Below are 22,582 nucleotides of genomic sequence, written 5' to 3'. Positions count from 1 at the left end.
CAAACTCATCAGTGAAAGATTTCTGGCACTGGTTTGCTTAATTCTGCCAAAAAAAAAAAAAGTAAAGCAATAAATCAGAGGCTGAAACTTTATAGATTCAAAACAAGATTATGGTGAGCGAGAATCGACTGCTCAGATTGGGTTCAATTTATATCTACTGCTTGTCGTCAGAGGAGTAGGCCTGAATCTACTCATGCGTGGATGTTTTACATCCCCTTCCGTCCACTGTGGCTCCTTCACACGGGATAAGGCAGGGCGATAACAGTCTTGTAGGCAAGGGGGAATAATGAAAAAACAAACAAAACAAAAACCCGCTCAAAACGTCTGGCAACGCTGCCTGAAGCTCCTCTCCTTCTGCTCTCCGTATCCCAAAATGACTTCTGACCATGCAGTCAGAGGTCATTTGGGGTCATCTTGGAGAAGGAACCTCTGACAGGCCCTCTACCAAAATCTGGAATGTAAAGCATGTAATGCATCATTGCTAAGATCCTGAGATTCAGTGTTATCAGGCGTAAAACCGACCTAAGCATTTAATTGCAATATAAGGATTGTCTTGTCAGTACATTTGACTTAAATGTGTTGCAGACTACTTTCTTTATAAAGCAGATTGTAGTGCTTTGATTATATATGAATGTATATAAGAGTACAGAAAGAGATGGATAATAAACATTTTAATTCTGCTGGTGAAAAGTACAAAGAAATCTTCAGGATGTGTGATTTCAATTTCTGTGTCCACACAGAGCCCGGGATATGAAATATGCTGCCTGTGTCTCTGCTCTGTGGGTCACATTCATCTGTTAAAGGATGAATTATTTTTTTTCTCCTTCCTTTCTTTTGTTTGGGTCTGCACTCGGGATAGGCTGACCACTATTACAGCACACAGCCACAGCTCAGTTGACCCTGAAAGAGCGAGCTTCACCTCACTATGGCTTTGCGGTCAACCCATTTTCGACCCGAGCGTTACAGCCTGCCTAATGCTGCGCTCATGAACCAAAACAATTCCACTTAATTCGTTTCTTTCATAGTTGAAAAAACCTGTACGGCTTCATGTCGCTGCAAGGTCGGATAATAAAAATCAGAACAGAAGACCTTCAACAAGATCGACGCAGCTTCAATCAAGAAGCTTTCCATGGCAGCCGTTCACTCTATCACTTTTTTATTTCCTTGACTGGTAATCCTGTTGGAAAACGTGCCGGCCATATAGCTGCTCAGAGCTCTGGTTCCACACCTACCCCATTCCCATCCATGACGTCCTGCAGCCTGCTCTATGTGCCACCGTGCCGTTGAGACTCACTCGGTCACAATCTCGACAGCTCCCATCTAAACAATGCTGTCGTCATTTGTCAAACCCCCCCCCCCCCCCATCCGTCTCTTCTCCCTGCATGTGCGGGAGGAGCAGAGTGGGGCTGATGCTGAGGTGTGATAGGTCCCTGTCATGGCCCGTGCATTTGGGCGCACGCGCGTAGGCACGCGCACAGCTTGTGCGGTTGATGGAGATGGATGCCCTGTGCATTTGAGCATTCAGAGAGAGTGAGTGTGTGTGACAGACAGTCAATCAGCCTGTGATGAGAGGTAATCGCACAGTGGACAGATCAATTAGTTATTTTCTCAGGAGGCAAACAGAAGAAAAACACCACTGTTCTCCAGGTAAGTGATTTGCATTTCACTCCTCTTTCATCTCTCTCATCCTTCTTGTATATTTATCTTTCTGTTTTCTCCCGTCTCCCCCATTCCTCCCTTCTGTGTGCCTCCTTCAGTCCCTCTCCACTCTGAATTTGGCTGTTTGGATGTTTATCTCTGCTCATTTCTCCTCCTGCCCCTCTCATAGGGAGGGAGGTGGAGATCCAGCTGATCAAGGCTGAGTAATGGTGTATGAGCTCAGCCTGTGAGCGATGAGAGCTCCACTTGGCTGGATCATTTATACCGGGCCTTGCAGAGAACAAACATATGTATCTCAAAGCCATCAGAGACACTCCAAGGCTGGACTAAGTGTGATTACAGACATGCATAAGCAACTAAACTGCAAGAACACTTTCAGACATGCTACATGCTACAAGTGCAAGCTTTGACTACCTGAAGTGCAAAACTCAACTTTTCTCCTGCTTCACTTTTTGATGAGAGCGAGTTTGAAACATGTGACGTTACGTGGATGAAAACTCATGCACTTAAAAAGCTCAGTTTTCTTATGTTCTCTTGTTTTTTGGCTGCTCATTCAGCCAGTGTCAGCTCACATCAGCAGCTTGAATTGGCGGATTTAGAATTGCTGCATGTAGGTCATGTCTTGTTTTGGTTTTTTTGTGTTTACTAGCTGCAGCAGCGGACATTCCCTGAGGTTGCAGAAATGTGGTACAGTCTCAGATCTTGCTGGAGATCGCTCCGTCCTTCACACCCACTTAGAGTCAGATTCAGTCAGTCCTTGTCAGAGTAATTTTGCACAGCATTTTTTATTTACAGGGGTACCGCTCTGCTGAGTATCACAAAAAAACAAAGTTAAAAACACAAACTTTTTTGTTTAGAAAGTGATGCAACCACTGCTACCCTTCTCTTTGTGTCCATGCTCACATTAAAACCTTATTGTATGCACATATTCATACATACATAGAGCCGATAGCTTTTCACAAGTACAAAGAAAATTGTTCTGTCTCATTTCACAGTTAACTACCACACATCAGTCTATGTCCTCTTGCGTCAGCTGGCGTCGCCCAGACATCTTCAGTCCTTCGGGGCTGGTCCAGCATGCTCCATTCCTGTTTCCAGTCCTTCTTCTTCTTCTGTGTGCTGACAGGACCACCTGGTGCTGCTGCTGGTTGCCAGATTTTGGATTATCCTGCATAACAATGGGCTAAAGGACTGTTTGGATCAGTTCCACTCTCGAGCTGCCAGGGACCGCTCTGCCTCTTGCTCTTCAGTGACAGTGGCTGTCCTCCCTACCGTGCACACATGGATGCATGGCCACCGTGGGATGATACCCCCCACCCCCTACCCCACCGCCATCATCCACCCAACCACACACACACACACGCACATACACATAAACACACACACACATTCAAACGGTTAATTAATGTGTCCATGTGTTTATGGCCATCTAGCACACTTGACAAGAGCGCTGAGAGACACAGGTGATTTGATGCGTTAGAAATAATAAAATGAAAAAAAAAGCTGGCAATAAAACCTGTCCTAAAATAATAAAAGCCTAATTTCACTACTGTGTTGTCTAAATAAGTGAATGCAAATATGCCTGTGACTGTTTCTGTGCAAATGTGGGTGCTGTTTTTGTATAAAAAATTAAACAAACTGGATTTGATAGTCGTCTTTTCTCACACAGTGACTGGGCTGTATACTGTACACTATATAAACGCTGTGACATCTCCTCAGCCTGAAGTGACACTGGCATATATGGTTTTAGGCATCCAAGCGGACTGTTACTGTATGATAGTCTAAAACAATATTTCTGAGATGGAACAGGCTCTAAGATCACACTGCAACTGTCAGAGTCATGACCCAACTGGAATAGACTGAAGCCCATGAAATAGAACCAGCCTATCACCGCCTGAACTGCGAACTAAATCTGTCACTCAAACTGCGAATGAAGACTCGAGAAAGTTAAGAGGAAAGAAGAGGAAAGAGATAACTGACCAAAGGTGAGAGGTTCCAGGAGACAGGATAAAGAACAAGAAAGGAACACATATTTTTAAGCAGTGACAGCAGCTATGTCTTCAGAAATTCTAACTAGATAGTAAAAGCGAGGTGTTGAATTTAATTGGGACTTGATTATATTTTATTAACATAATGAGCATTTTTAAATGTTTCCCTGAACTTAATCCAGACAAAAATTACAATATAAAAAAGCATGCAGGATACAGGAAGCATATAGGAATACGATTCCTGTTACATGGGAGAGGCCAATGGTACAAAATGTGCTTTTGACTTTGACGGCAGCTGCGACTACTTGCTGCGTTTTACAGAAGCTGGTTTTCTACCCCGTTGCATACTCAGTGGCATGGAGAAACAAGCAGGGTACACATAGGCTACATGCACCTCACAAAAAAATCAAGATGAGTCACTCTCCCATAAAATATCAATTTAAAATGAAAGTTTTCTTTCTTTTTGAAAGAAATTTGCCTCTATTCAGGTGGACTGACCTGAAGTCTTTGCAGCAAGTACTGATATTTAGCCATTCCCGATGTATTTGTAGTATCAAAAGGGAGCAGCTTGTGGCCAGATGTCATGGGAAGACCCTATTTCCCATTTGTTATTTGCACACAGAATCGAAACTGCAGGAATTAGAGGTTAATTATGATGGAGAAAGTTTGGGAGGGGGGAGGGAGGGTAAGAGAGAGAGAGCGACAGACAAATGAAGGAGCGTGGCGGGGAAAGTTAATTTTCATTGCTGTTCTTACTGTGTTGTGCTGCAGCTGGTGATGAATGACAGACAGAGAGCTCTCAGCTGGAGGAAGGTGGCTAATGGAATTGTACTGCATCAGCCCCAAGATTCATGAGGGAAACACACTAGGTTACTATTAGTCTTTCTAAATGCCATGCCTTGTTAGGGACATCCTGCCTCATGCAGCGTGTGCAGGAAAAAAAAGCCCTTCCAAAAAGATTTGGATTTCATTCTCTGCTCATATTGCTTTGATTTGTTGTGACATTAGCTGCAAAGAAGGGAGCATTATGACTTCTTTTATTTCCAGCCCAACTATGTTGTTTTGGAGGGCGGCTGGGTTTCTAATTTAATGATGCAAGTCATATATGAGTTTCATACGGTTGATAATTGCAAATATTGTGGGCAGACAGTGGGCAGGTGGAAGGTGAACTCGGAGAGTGTGGTGTGTGTGTTTATTGAGTTTAAGGTGTAATTCAACACTGATGATGTTCAGCGGAGCGTGAGACCCGGCCGAGATGAGAGTGCCTTCATATATTGCTTTCTCCTGGCTGCCTGTGGTTGTATCCTTCAAGGTGGACTCTGCTCAAGTGCACACTTCAACTGATGATAGCGCTTTCTTCTACACATGGTTTATAGCCTTATTGATTCACTGTTGTTAGTGTATTCAGTGCTGGAATTATGCACAGCTAGGCTAAATCAATGCACGCAGGCAGAGTGGATAAAGTCATCATATATAGTAGCATTGATTATTCCTATTAGATTTCTCCCTCCCTGCTTGACTCCCTCCCTTTATCCAACAGCCTACTGCTTCCCCAGTTTAATGAGTTGAACACTGATAGGCAAATCATTATTCTGCACTGGGTAAGTCGAAGGAGACATCTTTTTCCAGGTGAGGATGGAAAAAGCAAAGGAGACTAAAAGCAAGACAGGGGAAAGGATCAGTTTATCATAAACGCTGAACTGAATCCAGTCTCTGGGTGTTTCAGAATATGTCTTGGAAGTTCCCATCCCCCACGCTATATTCTTCATTTTCCAGTCTGCAGCGCTAACTTCTTTAGAGAATATTATGGTCCCTTGCCATCAGGAAAGCCCATTACTCCATCGACAAAGCTTTATCTGTGGTGGTATAGCCTTACTTTTTATACTTTGCGTGCATGTGCGTGTGGGTGAGTATGGGCGTGTGTGCTCATGATAATGTAATCAGAAAGTTTGAAGTCATACAGGTTAAAGTCTGGAACAACATCATTTATTGTTTGCTGGAATGGAAGCTCAAGAAAATGAGACCGGTTCAATGTCAGGATGAAAATTGAATCTGTTATGCCAGAGTAATTTTAATTGCACGCTTACTTTTTTAATCCATCTCTGTCCGCGGAGAAATTGTTAGTGTTCAACGATTCAGCAAAAACCCAGGATTACATTTAAAATATTTTTGAATGTTTTGTTTTTTTGGGGGGGGTTGTGTGCAAAAGTATGGTTACCAATTAAAACGTGTAACACTACTGGGAAGATTATGGAACAGTGTTCATTTTGGGCACTGAATGCGTCCACTGGCATACAGAATCATGCACTGCAGGTGCAGAAGTGCATTCTTTGTAATTGCTAGAAGGATGAACTCCTGCAACAAGATGGGCAAAGTTTCTGCCTTATACCTTGAGAAGCGATGTTTACAACCAGAGATTTCCCTCAGAGAAAGAGGTTGAAGCCCCAGCACCCTCTATTGACCAGCTGACCATTCCCGTCCTACACTGTAAAAAATGTACGTAGAAATTACAGTAAATGAATCTGAAATGGCAACGGCAAATGACTATTAAATCAAAAAGAGTAAATGATTGTAATATGTATGTTAAATTACTGTAAACAGACAAATAATAAATTAGTTTTTTACAGTGCTAATATGTTGAAAACGCATTAATTTACAGTAATATAGCACATTGTCTTTCAAAACAGCCTGTTTCAGTTTAAGTGTTGTTTTCAATACATTGCATGCTTAAAAAATGTTTTGTCTCACTCACATTTCTTCTTGTTACATGTTGAAACCTTGCAAAATAGGATTTTTTGTCCATTTTTCAAGTGGTCTTAAACTTTTGATTGGGACTGTATTTAGTTTCTTCTGAATAAATTAAGAATCTTCTTCTTCTTTATCCTTTTATATGTGAGATGGTATATTTGCTTGATCAAATGTATACATGTCTATTTGTTTTTGAAGTGGCCAGTTTGCTTTATTGTGCTTTGTATTTGCTTTCAGGCTAATAGAAAAGAACGCTAATCTGCACTGAGCGTGTGAAGAACAACATGCAAGTCCTCAAACACACTGGACCCAAAACCTGTTCCAGTTCCTCCGACACCATCAGAGACTGTTTCCCATGTTTAAAGCCCAATCAAGTCTGGTTAAAAAGAAACTTTGTCAACCACTGCAAGTATCAAGTGTTTTAAATTTTATTTGACTGTTTATGATGTACTTGTTTTTGGTTGTATTAAGTTTAATATTAATTATGTTAGTGCCTTTAGTCATTAATTGTATTATTTAACATTAACTGTTTAATTTAATCATTGTTTCTATTGGATTTTATTCATGTTTCTAGCAAATTATAACAAAAAGTAAACAAATGTAAATTTTTTATATTTTCTGTATTATTTTCATTACCTCATTTGTTTGACTTTAATTTTTTTCGGGGATATTCTGGCTACAATAGCTGCCAGTAATTGAATGTAAATATGAACTTTGAAAATAAAAAAAATAAAAAACATGTATTGCATTATTCAGCTTCTTTGCTTTTTCAACAGGACACAGTAATCAAGCTTATTAAAAAATGTATTTTGACAACAGGTTTACATTATATTACTTTTTTATTTTAGTGTAATTATTGTGCAAAAAACAACAGTTGAACACTGTGAATTTTGCATTCATCAACAAAGTATACCATTATGTATTCTGCATTATCACTATATTTTCCACGGTGAAATTCTGGCAACCACAGCTGCCAGTAATTTACTGTAAATTTTACTTTTTTTTTCTTTACAGTGGATTAAACTCTTCTCTCCTCTCCTCTCCTCTTCTCTTCTCTTCTCTTCTCTTCTCTTCTCTTCTCTCCTCTCCTCTCCTCTCCTCTCCTCTCCTCTTCTCTCCTCTCCTGTCCTCTTCTCTCCTCTCCTCTCCTCTTCTCTTCTCTTCTCTTCTCGAGCCAGATTGCCCTTCAGTCGAGGTAATGAAGCCACTCTATCAAACACCTGTACCTCCTCCAGTTTGCCGCCCACCTCTCATTTCTTCCGTAAAAGGACAATAGGACGCGGCACTGGTTGAGCTACACTGCACAGCTTAAGGACAACATTCGATCTTACTGTATCTTGTGGCTTAAGCTTGTTTACACAATGGCTCATGGTAGCTCATAACTAGCGCTGTGAAAAAATACCCGTCACATGTCACCATACAGTGATGCTAATATTCTGCTGTCTTCCATCATGTTGCATTGTTCTCCACCAAATGACCTTGAGATTCCTCGGTTGGAACGAGAGGTACTCTGGGGAGCCTCCTTTCCTTTCTCTGCATTACTACACTGAACACATTGGCCATATGGGTATGGCTCTGTAGACCAGTGCTCCAACACTGAGGAGCTTTATATGCATAAACGACAGGAAGACAGATTCCTTGTTGGGGGCTGATAAAATCCGTACTTTTTCTTATATGGCCAAAGATGCTTCTTCCAACTGTCTCTGTGTTGCTCCAATTGTTTTTTCTTTCTGTCTCTGCAGAACTGTGCTGAGTGGGGTCGTGGCATTGGCAGTGGCAGCATCTGCCAGTGAGGACAGGGGCCAAGGAGAGTGAGTGCCTCCTGTTTGTCTCCATCGTCTCCAAACCCCTTACCATATTCTTCCTGCTAATTAACCTACTGATGCCTCCTTACTGTGTACATTTTGAAGTGGGGAGGGTGGGGTGGAGTGGGGGTGGAGGGGAGTGGAATAAGTGTGTGCAGCAGGTGTGGAAGCAGAAATAGCTTAAAAGTGTTAACTGACTCTGTTTGCTTTAACTCTGTTTGTATGCAGAGCAACATCAAGAGTTTACAGATGTCATTTTTTAAAAACATTTTTCTGTTTTTTTTTTCTCTTCGTTTCCGGTCCATCAAACGTAATCTGAAAGCAAAACCTAGCAATGAAGGGATCTGCCAATCCCTTACATAAGCTCATGCATACAGGCCGCAAAGCAAAAAGGACGTAACATGGTGATGATGGAAAACCAAGGGAAGGAGGTGCAAACCTGCCTGCTGACACACACCGTGAGGTCAGAGGTGCAGATGGCAGAACTGGCTGCGACTCCCCCCCGGCTTCAGGTTGCCAGGATTATTGCCGGAAAGTAGAAAATGCACCACAGTCCAAGCGCTAGCCTCTTTAGCACAGAAGTTCAATTTCCTTTAATTTTTGCCAGGGGCCCATTATCTTCCCATTCTGACTTTTTCCACTTTGTGGTGAGAGCAAGCACTTTTGTTTATCCTTATGAAAATGAGTTCCTGAAGGTAATTGCATCCGTGTTGCATTCAGCATGTTGTTCATTAGGAGAAGGAGTTATAAATGGGAGCTCTCAAAGCGTATGTTCACGTCAGGCTCTGCTGCTCCCTCTGCCACCACGGACGACACACGCATCACTCACTCCCTCGCAGGAACAGACAAATATATGGCTGCACCCTGCCAGTAGGAACAAAAATGGTAAGAGGTGGGGGGGAGGCTGAAAGGGGATGGAGGAAGAATGAGGAAATATCAGTGGCAGAGGCCATGGCAGAAACTGCCAAACAGACTAGAGGAATAACGCTGCAATCAGAAATTTTCCTTTGAAGATGAAACAAAGCAAAGGAGTATATTTGTACTGGACATAGGGGAAAACTGAAGAGGTTGAATAAGGAGAGGAGTAAAGCACGGCTTATCAGGCAGACTGGCAGGAGAAGTTTCCAGCCCTCCACCCATCAGAGATCTCGGCTGTTCAGATGTTTGGTTGGCGTTAAAGGCAGACAGACAGATTGCAGCCAATGATATGTGTTGGGATTCATCGCAGAGATGGGCTAATGACAGGAGGGGAGAAGCCGGCAGATGGCTCCCGTCAGGGAAATGCGCTTGCAGCACTGTCCCAGTGGTCTTCACTGAGACTGCATGAACGTTTGGGATTGAAGGGAATAAGTAATGGTTAGTAAAAAGGAAGAAACTTTTCAGACGAGGTGGAGAGGGACTGTCCTCTGCTCAACCTCCTGTTTTAGAGAAGGAAAAGATGCTGGGAATTAACGACGCTCATACCGTGCTCTTCTTGTTTGTATGGGAACATATTAGCGAATAACAAAGAGGACCTCTCCTGGGTCTTTGCACGGAGAAGTTGAATGCCTCTGAAGTTAATGATATTACCTGATATTGGAAGCTAAAAAATGACCCAATATCTTTAATTTCACCATAGAGCATAGTCTCCTCTTTTGGCAGAGGGCAGGGATTATACTTGAAACAAACTAGTTCACAGTTGTTGAATATGTTCGACTGCAGATCCATTTACAGCTGTTTCAAACTGCCACACGCAGCTGGTGATAAATATTGTTGAAACAGATATAACAGCCTGCAGTGCTTCATTACCAGTATCTTAAAGGTGTTTGGTCACACCTGGCCACATTTAAAAAAGCAAAAATAATTACCAGTCAGTAAATTAATTTTAATTAATTTAAAAGAAATGTTTACACTCCCTAAACACTTTATTAGGTACACCTTGCTGGGTTGGACCCCTCGTTTGTCTTCAAGACATCTTTAATTCTTTGTGGCACAGATTAGGTGAGGTGCTGGATCTCACAGTTGCTGCAGATTTGTCGGCTGAACATCCATGATGCGAATCTCCCATTTCACCACAACCCAAAGCTGCTCTATTGGTTGAGAGGCCGTTTGAATACAATGATCTCATTGTCATAGAAATAAGTTTGAAATGATTTGCACTTTGTGACATGGCAGATTATCCTGCTGGAAACAGTCATAATAGAATAAGAGCATTCAGATATGCACGTTTGAAACAAGTGGTTTTTTGAGTCAGTTTGCCTTCCTATCAGTTCGAAGCAGTCTGCCCTTTCTCCTCTGACCTCTAACATGAATAAGGCATTTTCACACAGAGGAACTGCTGCTCACTGGGTATTTTTTTCTCGGTAAACTCTAGATCAGAAATTTCTGAAAAATTTCGGGCGTACCTAACAAAGTGGCCATTGAGTGTATATGTGTAATGTGTTTAATGATTCTTTGACCTCTATCCAGCTTAGAATTAACTCTCTGAAGTGGGCGTGTCTTTCTGAGTATGACTTTTTGGAAGTTACAAAAGCTTCCCCTCCACTGTTCCGAAAATGTGGAAGAGTTTTGGGTGAGCTTGGCCGATTGTAAACTGATTTCTCCACCGAATCCACAAAGATAAAGTTATTTGTGTCCTCCGCTCAACTCCCAGTGAGACACTCTCAGACCTATACATAAAATGGTACCTGCTACTCTGGAACAAACTGATCAGCAATGAATCATTCCTGAGTAACTCAGGTCCAATGACTAAATAATAGATAGCCATGAAACAGAGAACAGACTGGGAGCTGCTATTAATCAACTAATAACTTTTTATTATTAATAATTTGATTTTATTAATTAGATCATAAACATCAGCTCTGTGTCAGATTGTCCAAAATGTGCCCCTGCCTCTCGCCCTATGACTGCTGAGTTTTCTGTGCCTCTCTGTCACTCCCTGCCCTTCTCTCCCCAGTCTCTGACTGCCACGGTACAAAGGGTTGCAAGTGGCAGCTTTTGTCAACAATTCCTTAGTATTCGAGTATGTGTCATCTTCTCATGTGGGCCCACAGTCCCCTGAGTAGAGGCTAAACAGATCAAAACGGACTAATCTGGTTGCGGCTCCTCTTGTCTGCTCCGCTTGTTCTGACAATCTGGGATGCTTCAGTTTAACGTGTTGTCTGACTGTCCACGTCTGTGATGTTCAGCTCTGTTGAAGAGTTCTGGATGAGTTGGTTTCAGATCATCTGTCAATATGGCAAGTGAGCTGAAATTCCAGCAACAGATTGACAGTGACAGTGCTTCTCCTGGGCAGATCAGATGCACAAATCACAAACAGACTGAAACTGAATCTTTTGTTTATTTACGGAGTAAATGTGATATTATGTTGTACAAAGGACACGCCACCGTGTCTGTCTTCTTCAGTTTGCCAGAGTAATATGAAGAGTGATATCTTCTTCCTCTATTTACGTTTCTTTTCTTTGCTCTGCATCAGATCAGCATCGTTCACGCAAAACAAGAGGTCTGCAGAGCAGGATGTTCGGTAAGATGCGAGAATGGCTAATGTTCGCTACATTTCAATTATCCTGAGTGAGTCATTGCGAGTGGCCCTCTACTACATCCTGCTAGTCTGCGTGGGCGAATATATCTGAGTGTGACAGACTCAGCTGATGCTGGCTTATGAATTTAGCCAACGCCATTGCACCACAATGAGGGGAAGTGCTTTTTAATGCAGTCGGGAAATGGTCTTTAGTTTGGCAGCTTCATCATCATTAGGAGTCTTAAATAGGTCAGCCGCTGACTTCAGGAGGGTGAACATGCTCTCGTTCACAAGAGAAAAAGGGAGACTTGGTCTGTGTATTCATTAAACCCTGCGGTCTATGAATATTCATATGCATTAAAGTGAAACTGAATTTGTTAATTAAACTTGTGTTAGCAGTTTAATACGTAGACATGCAGCATTTTTTATTTTCAACGTCATTCAAAACAAAGTTGCAATGTATAGCAGCTTGTGCCCAGACATTTGTAACCTGCAGCTTGCTCCTTCATGACAAAGTAGCATCAGGCAGCTACAGTGTAAAACTTATACCCCTCAGGAATATACTATGCTGTGCTCCCAGAGTGAGCACATACACCAGCCACAGCTTTATTTCACTCCACCTGTTTGATAATGCTCACACAGTGTTTCATATTGTGATTTTTTTCCAGGCCTGAATTGGACTATTTATGGCCTGAACAATAATGGAGACAAAATATGGATTACATAGAAATTCATCATACACGGCAAAAGAGCGTGCAGCAATGTGCATATAAATATGTATTTTCCTCAGCCATGGGGATAAACAGGCCTGTATATTTAGAAAAATATGCTTATTATTATTCAGGCATGAGATTCATCTCAGGGTGCTTCACCCAGACGAAAGCCGTGTTCTTTGATGTTCAGAGTTAAGCTAAGAGTCATTGTTTTATGTTTTTGCACATGAATATCTGTAATTCACAGTATGCCAATTGTGCATTTAGCATTATATTCTAAAGGTTGGTGTTTCGAGCTTTTCCAGTATACAGAAGAACAATAAGCAGAGCAGAAGAGAGAAAAAGCATCCAGTTAAATCTTTGTTTTATTTTGGTGAATGTTAGAATATTAAGTGAGCGCTGAGAAAGTCTCATATTAAATCACTACTTTTTAAGTTAAGCAGTAAAATAATAGTTTGCAACCTTTTCCAGCATGCCTTCCAAAGACGGAATATTTTTCCAACTCTGTATTAATAGTCCTCTTCACCTTCTGATGGTAAATTAATTCCACTTACTCAGTGCTGTTGTTTTCTATGCTCTTTTTAATCTTTTAGTATTCACCATTTTCTTCCTAAAAAAACTAAACTTAAAAAAAGTTTCGACATTTCTAACCAACTTGAAAGTCAATATTTGGTATGACCACCTTTATCCTTGAACACAGCCTGAACCCTTGTGGGGAAGCTTTCTTGTCATTTATTGAAGAAGTCTTAAAGAAAAGTTCTCCAGGCTTCTTGAAGCTTTCACAGCTCTTCTTTGGATGTTGGCTTTCTGTTCCGTTCTCTGTCAAGATGACCTGTCACCACTCCATAAGACCTGTTGTCACTCATTTTCAGTCCCGTTCTTGTCTAATTTGGCATATTTCAGACTTCTCCCTGTTTCCTTTCCCTAATAATGGCTTCTTGACAGCCACCCTTCCACTGCGACCATTTCTGATGAGGCTTCAGTGAACACTAGATGCATCAGCTGTAGGGTAACGTGTGTCTCTCAGGTCCTGTGTCAGGTCTTTGCTGGATTTATTTCTTAAAGACTTAAAAAGACTCAAAAAGTGTCTACAGCTCATCAGCTGTAGACACTTTTTGTAGGCCTACCCCTTCTTCTTTTGTCCTCGTGTCCTTCTGTGACAGGCTCTTTGCAAGAAAGTGCCTAAAGATACAATTTAAAATTGTTCTATGTTGTCTGTTGTATGCAGACACAACACCGATTCATCCCCGGATTTAGGTCCCTTTTTATGCTTTAATGATTTATAACTCAGCATTAAATGGCTTAAAAAGAGGTGGCTCAAGTGTGTGTGTGTGTGTATGCATTTGACAGAAGAGGCAGCATATACCGTATGGATGCACACATGCAGAGACAGGAAAACCTGACCTTGTGGTTTTAGTTTCAAGGACACTGCCATCGATCTTCTGGTGAAGGGGGGTCACTCTGCAGGTGTATACTGGATTAGTCTGAGAGGGCTGGGAAGGGAAAAATACAGCTTTAGCATTTGTGTGTGTGTGTGTGTGTGTGTGTGTGTGTGTGTGTGTGTGTGTGTGCGTGTGTGTGTGTGTGTGTGTGTGTGTGTGTGCGTGTATGGTGTGGCTACATATATATGTACAGTACAGCCTCTTTGTTTCATCAAAAGTCTTTGTCTTCGTTACAGAAGAGAATTTGAGACCTTATTACACGAGAGTGCACACTTGGGACACACACAGACCTACTTCAGCACAAATTACCTAACGAACATAAATATGCAGAAGTCTTGTGCTGCAGTATCTGCTTTTGATATTAGTGTTGCCTTCGGGGGCAAAGAGAATCTCCCTTTGTTTGAGCAATAGGACATTTCCTCATGTAAAATGCAGCAGAGGAGAATATTGAGCGGTAGCATTTCTTCTGCCACAGAACGAACAGTAAGTCAGCGAGCATTGATTACATATCACTTCATCAAAGTGTTTATGATAGAAAACAGTTGCAGTGCAGGGTGTGGCATCACACTTCAGTTTGTCGTCTAGAAGAATACAGTGTGGTAAGCAAATGTCACTTTGCCCCGCTGGCAAGTAGTGGCTCGGGGCAAACTCTTTGAAATATCTCTCTGTGACAGTGCAAACCTCAGCTCAGATCTGCCTAAATGATTTTAGCTGTAGGTGAGAAATCCCAGCTTTTGATTTAGCAAGGGAGCATGCAAGTAAAGATTTCCCAGTGGAGGGCAAGTTCACAGATATATATCCAGAGAGGTAAATGTCTAGCTCATTTCCAATTATGGTTTAACGAGACGGATTGAGGTCAGAGCCAGAGAGCACGGCCACGGGAACCAGCCATGAGATATACTTGTGGGAATGCCAAGGGGGAAAAGGGGGCACAAGGGGTGGTGAGAAAAATTGGAAGGCCTAGCACGCCACCCTGAGTGAGAGGAATGATTTTTCTCTCTTTTGCCCTCCCTTTCTTTCATATACGCACTCAAGGAGCAGTCGGAGGCAGGGGCCTGAGATGGTGCCAGCCGCCCATAAAGGCTCCAGTGATTCTGTGTGGAGAATTAACCTAGCAACCAAAGAGAGAAAGTGAAGCAGCCGGCTCCTTTCTCTGAGGTCCACTTTAAGACTGTGTTTCAGGAGAATATTGTCCTCTATGATAACTCCTCCAGCACAATGCATTATTTCAGAGGGGCTTGGCAGAAACCGCTCTCAAGTCAGTCGAAAGTCAATGATATGGAGAGGAGGGAGGTGACAGCGTAGTTCAGACTGACAGCTCAGTGACTAACTGAGAGAGGTGTCACTGCCACTCTTTTCGAAAGGCTGACTGTTGTCTTAGCTTGTTTGTTCGCTCGCTCTTTTCACCGTGGCTTCCTGCAGACAAGGCAAGAGAAAGCCTCAGTCCTGCTACAAATCCCTGTTTAAACATCTTGTAATAGTTTGGGATTCTACCTCGAAACAAACATGCATCTTTGTTTCTCAGCAGATGTAATCCCTGCGGCGGGGTTCTAATTGAGAAATGCATAAAAGATTAAACACCTACAAGTTTAAAGGATTTACAAGCCATACAAGTAAGTACCATTAACACATACGAGGAGAGCTGCGGTCACACGCTTTCTTTGAACAGATGCTTATGAAAGCATCAGTAGTAGCAGCTGTAAAAGCAAACTTTTTTTTATCATGATTTGAAATCTGTCACCTAACGCACACAACAGCTGGGCTTAAGGCGTGATATTGCACAGCACGTCGCCTCTTTATTAAAAAAAAAAACTTTTACAAAGAAAATATATTGTTCAGTTTGCAAGCTGCTCTTGCAGCAGGTGTTTAGCTGGTAATCTCATTGTCAATATAGTAACTCCTTGATTTGATCTGCCAGTCATATGGAAAGCAGGGCTTGTATTTGGGCTTCATATTTCCCCTACTGTATTTTTTCTTCACCTTGCCAAATGGAATGGAAAATGGAGAAGATACAAAAGTGCTTCGAGGACAAAAGATATATCTTTGCAAAGGTCAGGGTGTTTGTTCCTCCAAGATATTGCTCATGATTTTGCATACGGTCGTCTGGGACAGAGTCATGTGTATGTGTGAGCAATTGTGCATGTGTATGCCTGTAGGTGAGGGAATATATGTGTGCACATAAAGCATGTTCGTCTTCAAGAGAGTGTGTTTCTTCAAGGCCTGCTGCTTGTATCAGTTTACGACAGCCCCGGAGCTAATGCGATTCAGAGCAGAGAATAAGGCTGTGCATTTTAACAGCTTGGCCAGTGGCGCACAGCGGCCAGCAAAGCGCGAAGGAGCAACAGTAGCTGAGCTATATGTCTGTGCCAGATAGTCTACCAGGGCTGCTTAGTAAGGAGCTGCAGTTCCAGCCTGTCTCTCCAAGGGACCGGGCCAGGCTGAGAGATGAGATGAGGAAACAATCTGAGAGGGAACAGAAAATCATTCACCTGTTTATATCTAGTAGCTCACAGGTTGCTTTCTGCTCCAATCTCCTTTGCTTTTCGTCCTTCCCCCAATTCCATACTTCCTCGCAAGCTCACCCATCACTCCAGCTGTCAGTGTGTGTGTGTGCGCGTGTGCGTGTGTGTATCCATGCATGCTCGTAAATCACCAGGAAAGCTACTATCTTGAGTAAAACCATTTTATCCATCAGGGAGTAGAGACAATTCTGCATGATCTACATGTGTGCAACCTTCGACACGCACATACACATAAATGCTAAAAGGACACTGCATGACAGACACCTCACACAGCACAAAGTAACATGATAGACGGTCGGGGTAATTAATGTAGACAAAAGGACAGATATTTTCAGTCAGGACAAACCATGTGAGAGTAGGGGAATGTGAAGTCATACATCATGTCTGAACAGTATCTGTCAGTCTAAACCTGTATGTTGGACACTAAACACAAACCTGCTCAGGGCTTACATTTTCTCACCATACAGCCAGAATTGGATGGACTAATCGTGATACTGTGACGTATTAACACAATGAAATTGCTTATATTGTCCTTACAGTAGTAGTTGAAGACATACTCAGATTACCCTTTACTTGTACTAGAGATATAAGTGCTGTTCAGTCTACCCCAGCTGGTCATGGCAGACGGCTGCCCCTGCCTGAACCTAGTTTTTCTGAGCTTTCTTTCTTTCAAAAGGGAGTTTTTCCTTCCCACTGTCCCCAGGTGCCTGCTCACAGAGGGTCGTCTGATTGTTGGGGTTTCTCTCTATTATTGCGGGGTCTTCACATTACAATATTACTGTAAGTGCCTCAAGGTGACTGTTGTGATTTAGCACAATATATGTGAATAAGCTGGAACAACACAAGCAGGTTGTGCATTTAAAACAAATTCTGAACACATTTTAATGACCACTAAATGATTTTTACCTTCCACAATAATTAGTTAACACAACAAAACACAGCTTTCAGCTTTATGTTTATTTTAAAACTATTTTTGCAGACCTCTAATGTAAAGGTGGCTGTTGCTAAAGCACTTGTGTTGTTTCAATGTGACATACAGTAGTGAATTTCCCCCAAAAAATCAGTGGGCTACATAACTGAGGTAGAGGATAGAAATAAACGATCAGTCCTTTTGTACAAATATTGATCCATTATCAAAACCAACATTTAGATCAGGACATCCACATGTATTACTCACAAGGGGTCACCACAGAATGTAGCTCCACGTGTTGGATCTGGCGGATTTTTAACCCATGTGTCCCTTTGATGCAGCCCCAAAAGGGTTTGTGTCGCTTCTTAGGATTGAACCAGGGATCCTGGTACAGTACAGACCCATTTGACCATCTTTGGATATTTGGATAATGTTTACTGGAACAAATGTTTCTAGGTGTGTCTGTGACATATTCAACCACTTTGTCTATCCAAATAAATGTAGTCCATTATAAAAAGAAACTCACTTATTTATTATTTATTTGGTTCTCACAATAATAAACCTTATTCGAGTATTTTTTCATGGAATAAATCAGCTGAAACAGACTACCTCACATTGCAACGTCATTACCTTATTGGCCTCATAAACTGCACTGACAGTAAAAATTGTACAGGTCTAGCTTAAATGTTTAAACACCATTACAACACAAGTGAAAGTTGTCATATTTGCTACTAGAAATACATAGCAAGTTTTCTCAAATTTAAATACTAAAGCAAACTTGGATATAAGTAAAATGTACCGGCACTTGATTGCCACTCTACCTTCAAATCTGCACCAATGGTACTGCCCGAATAAAAAGAATGATACTTTATATATTATTTTAATGTTGCACAGTGAAACAAACTTTATTTTTTTTAAAAAGCTGCAGTGAAAAAGGAAGCACATAATAAGAAAAGGGATAGAGAAGAGGACGGGAAAGTGTGTAGGAGAAGATTGCACAATAAAAGAACGATTAGGCACAGCAGATCAGAAGAAAGGGTGAGAGTACATTGCAGCAGGGAGATGAAAAATAGAGAGGGAGAGCCGGGAGAACAGCGAGAAGAAATAGCTTAGAATCAGGGATGGAGAAGGTTGTATTAGCAAGCTCAGATTAATACAACAGCAAAGGGGATTGTCGAGCGAGCCTTTCATCATAGGAGGCGGCGATGGCAGCGTGACCACTCGCTCCTTCTCAGATCCTGACCCCGTGTTATTACAGAGCAGCTCTCACCAGATCGCAGGCTAAATGAAGCTATTGTGCTCACTGTGACTGGCCTGATGTTGTTCTAATGAAGACAGAGACACGTGTCATATGCCAACGTGCAATTTTACATGTCAGCATGTCATAAACACCAAATTTACAATGTTTCCAGACAGATGCAAGACCAGTTGCTATGCATTTATTTAACCTGCAGCTGATGTAGCCTGACATCAGATTTTGAAACTAGAAACAGAAAACGTGAGCAGAGACTGAAGTTACACTACATTAATATCACAAATTAAGGACATGTGGTCTGTAATATAATGTGTGGTTGTTCTGCCAGTTGCAATCATCAACAATAAGAAATTTATATTATATTTAGTTTATAGTTTGACTCTTCCGCTCTTTAAATTATTTCCGCCTTCCTCTGAATTGCCCAGTTGTTACTCCTCTGTTCCCCGGGGTCTTATTTTTTCAAACTGATGCTTAAGTAGCAAAGTAGGTTCTTACAGTAACTTTACTCTGTAAATTAGAAATTGCATTTTAAAGGGTTAACGAATACACATCCTTCATACTGATACAGATCCTCCACACCCTATTTTCCCCAACAGCACACACAAACAGAGGCCAGAAATGTTTGAAAAAGGTCCAGTGGGTTCCTCTGGTTATGTTGACTCATCCATGTGTGAAAAGGAGACCAAATATTTGCTCTGCATGGCTTCAGCTTCTCAGCACACCTGCTGCATCTGAACCCCACGGCCATCAGCACCACAATAACAGACATATTCATTAGATTTCTGCTCATCATGCCGAGCATCTGGACTGTGAGGGGGAAAAAAAGAAAACTGAGCCAGGTAGGCACAAAATGGGCTGGCAAGTAAAACTACATGTAGACCTTGGAATGACAACAGAATTAATGAAGTGTTCCAGCTTTTTAAAGCTGATATATTTCTGTCCATTAGAAACCAGCCAAGACATAAGGTTTATTATAAATCAGAAAAATTATAAACTAATTTTATAATATTATTGAGCTGCATCTCTTAATTATAAAATATATAAATGGTTGTCAGAGGTTTTGCATAACTAATACCAAACATCTATCAATCCATTTTCTTAAGAGCTTGTCCAGTTCATGGTCATGGAGAGTTTGGCATGGATCCCAGATATCACAGGGTGGGGGAGATGACTGTAGCTCCTGGACATGGTTCCAGTCCACAGCACGACTTATAGTAAACAGCAGTGGTAAAATAAATCCAAGTCAAATGGCTTTCTTTAGCAAAAATACATTGATATGTACTGTGCTAATGAACTGTGTCAATGAGGAAGTGCTTAATTACTCATTGGAGAAAGTACAAACGTATGAGGTTCATTACACTACTTGTTACTTTGTTTTGCGTTAATCTATAATAAGACCTGGAATGCGCTGTCGCATTATCAGCTATCAATATAAACCCGAGGCTACAGTCCCACACAACAACACAAATCCCTATCCTAATGAAGACGTACTTAGGATCGTGAACACAAAGCCGACAACACGAAGCTAATCTGAAAAACAGCCCTGTCTGAAAAAGTTGCAAATAGCTGAAGCTGTGTTTGCAGTATAACACAGTTGTTTCTGCCTAGGACACCGTTTGCACTTTACCATTGGACTCTTATTCTTTTATGCAATAAAAATAAAAGTAAGGTCCATACCTCCACTCCTCAAAAGTTGTCGACCATGCCACCATTTTTCTCTTTTCTCCATTAAACCTTACATCAGCTGAGTATTGAATTTTGTAAGGATATTACAGTATGTGTGTTACATTACCGCCTTTTTGAGAAATGTAGTATAATTACAGTATGTATGTATATATACTTTAACCTAATTCCTTAAATTTAAACAAGCTTGAAGTGTACTTATGGTTTAGTGCCTTATAACATGGTGAAAATTGTGAATATTACCTGCTAAACATGAGCATGACATGTCATTGCCTAGCTCAGTCTCTGTTTTGTCTATTTACTGCCTCACAGAGCTGCGGGTGTGGCTGTAGCCTTGCTTGTGTGAGTAGTGACAACGCCTACATGTGCCCTGAGCTCGAAGTTGGATGTGTGTCGCTAAGCGATCCAGCCGTGATACAAGGGGGCTCAGTGAAGCTGTCAGACACACTTTGCGTGGCAGCATGGCTCCCAGGTCAAACACAGGGCATCTGTGCCTGTCACTTCTCCACACCGCGTGTGTGTTTGTGTGTGTATGCATGTCAGATGTGTTAAACCCAAGGTAGCTTCATCCATGAACCAGCGTGACAAACCTTTGGGAAAAAGTATCGGCTGAACTGGTCCTCTTTCAAAAACCACACAGCAGCCATGAAGACAGATGCAGTCAAGAGAGGTGACCTCAGCCAACCTTCTATCAGACAAAAGGAGAAAAGGGGTAAGCACCAACTCAAAAATCTGCTTTTCTTTCATCTGCCAACACTGTCTTCACTTTCAACACTTTCCTTTGGTCTGTGAGAATACTGCAGTGTAAACAGCTGTGTTAACCATTCCACTATGATTAAACTGGATTACAGTAGCAAGCAAACGCAACATGATGTAGTGTTAGAGCCGAAAGGGTTTAACATGCAGCGTTAACGACAACATTATTTTTTCACTGGTTAGACATAAATGTTTAATCACCCTGTGGTGAGATTTTTTTAAATAATAAATTGGGACTTTTTCAATCATAAAATGCAAGATGCTTAATTTAAAAGGGTGTTGTTCCAATTGTAATTATTTATGAGAAAGTAAAAGCTTACTCTGAGGAAAAATGAGTAACCGATTATATGCACACGCTATTTGCTTTAGGCCAAAAATAAGCACTGGTGGCCATAAAATGAAATTAGTCCCATCATACACTTTGCAGCAGATAGTGAGAGTGCTTCATAGTCGACTCTGTGGGACATAGAATGAGAGGGTACTGGTCAAAAAGACACAGACACACATATTTGTGCTGTATTCACTTCAGAAGGTATTTCCTTAAGAACTGTGAATGGTAAATGGACTGATTCTTATATAGTGCTTATCTACTCTCCTGGAGCACTCAAAGCACTTCATGCAAGCAAGTACTTTCCCCAAAATGAAAAGATTTGTCACTTTTTTATCCAAAAATGGAAGCAGAGTCAAGCACACACAGACTAATATCCTCAAAACCCGAGTAATGAATGTGCACAGACACGCACACCCAGACCCATCAGCTGCAAAGTTATTCTTTAATGCCCTCTTTCTCTTTTCATCTGGGCTATGTAAGTGCTTTGAATCAGAGATTTCATGGACAATAAAGTTTTCCCAGGTTCCACAGACTGTAAAAAAAACAAAATAAAAAAAACTTCAAGATTCTTGTTGATCTCACATTATTTTATTGAGTCAGTGTGCTTTGTGAAGCTGTAGCAACTTGTGATATATATAAGTTTTGGTTTTCATTCTTTGAAAATGGATTCCATTAATGAATGGTGTTTTGTCTTGAAATAAACTGCATACATTATAAGAATGCAAATATTTTATGGGTGATGTCACCATCTTCATTAGGGAATAAGCATAGCATTTAATGATTCATGATGGGATGTTATATTATGCTATTTTTTTCCAAAACTAAAATGACTACTTTTTGCCTAAAAGTGTGTAAATAATTAATTTAGCCATTTAACTCCATTAATTAATTTTCACTGGGGAATAACTTGTGACCTCCAGTTAAACCGTAGCCAGTTTCAGTACTATGACGTTCACAGGAAATGCTCAAAGCCTCCTTACACAGGCTTTGGCAAGACTGTTGTTTGTTTTTTAGGGCACATATAACTAACTCTTAACACAAACTTGCTCTGCCACACAAACATTAAGTTTTGAGCCAGTATATAAGGGAAAAACAACTGTATAATTCTACCCAGATTGAAAGTTAATATTTGGTATGACCACCTTTACTCTTTAACACAGCCTGAACTCTCCTACATGTAGGCAGCTTTCTGGCCACCTCTTTGCGTAGTTTTCAGGAATATTTCTCCAGGCTTCTTAAAAGGACATTAAAAGCTCTTCTTTGTATGTTGG

Source organism: Neolamprologus brichardi, chromosome 1 (genome assembly GCF_056152115.1).
Source record: "Neolamprologus brichardi isolate AB-2024 chromosome 1, ASM5615211v1, whole genome shotgun sequence".
Classification (NCBI taxonomy): Eukaryota; Metazoa; Chordata; class Actinopteri; order Cichliformes; family Cichlidae; genus Neolamprologus; species Neolamprologus brichardi.
The sequence above is the reverse complement of the archived record's forward strand: the minus strand, read 5'-3'. Positions refer to the sequence as shown.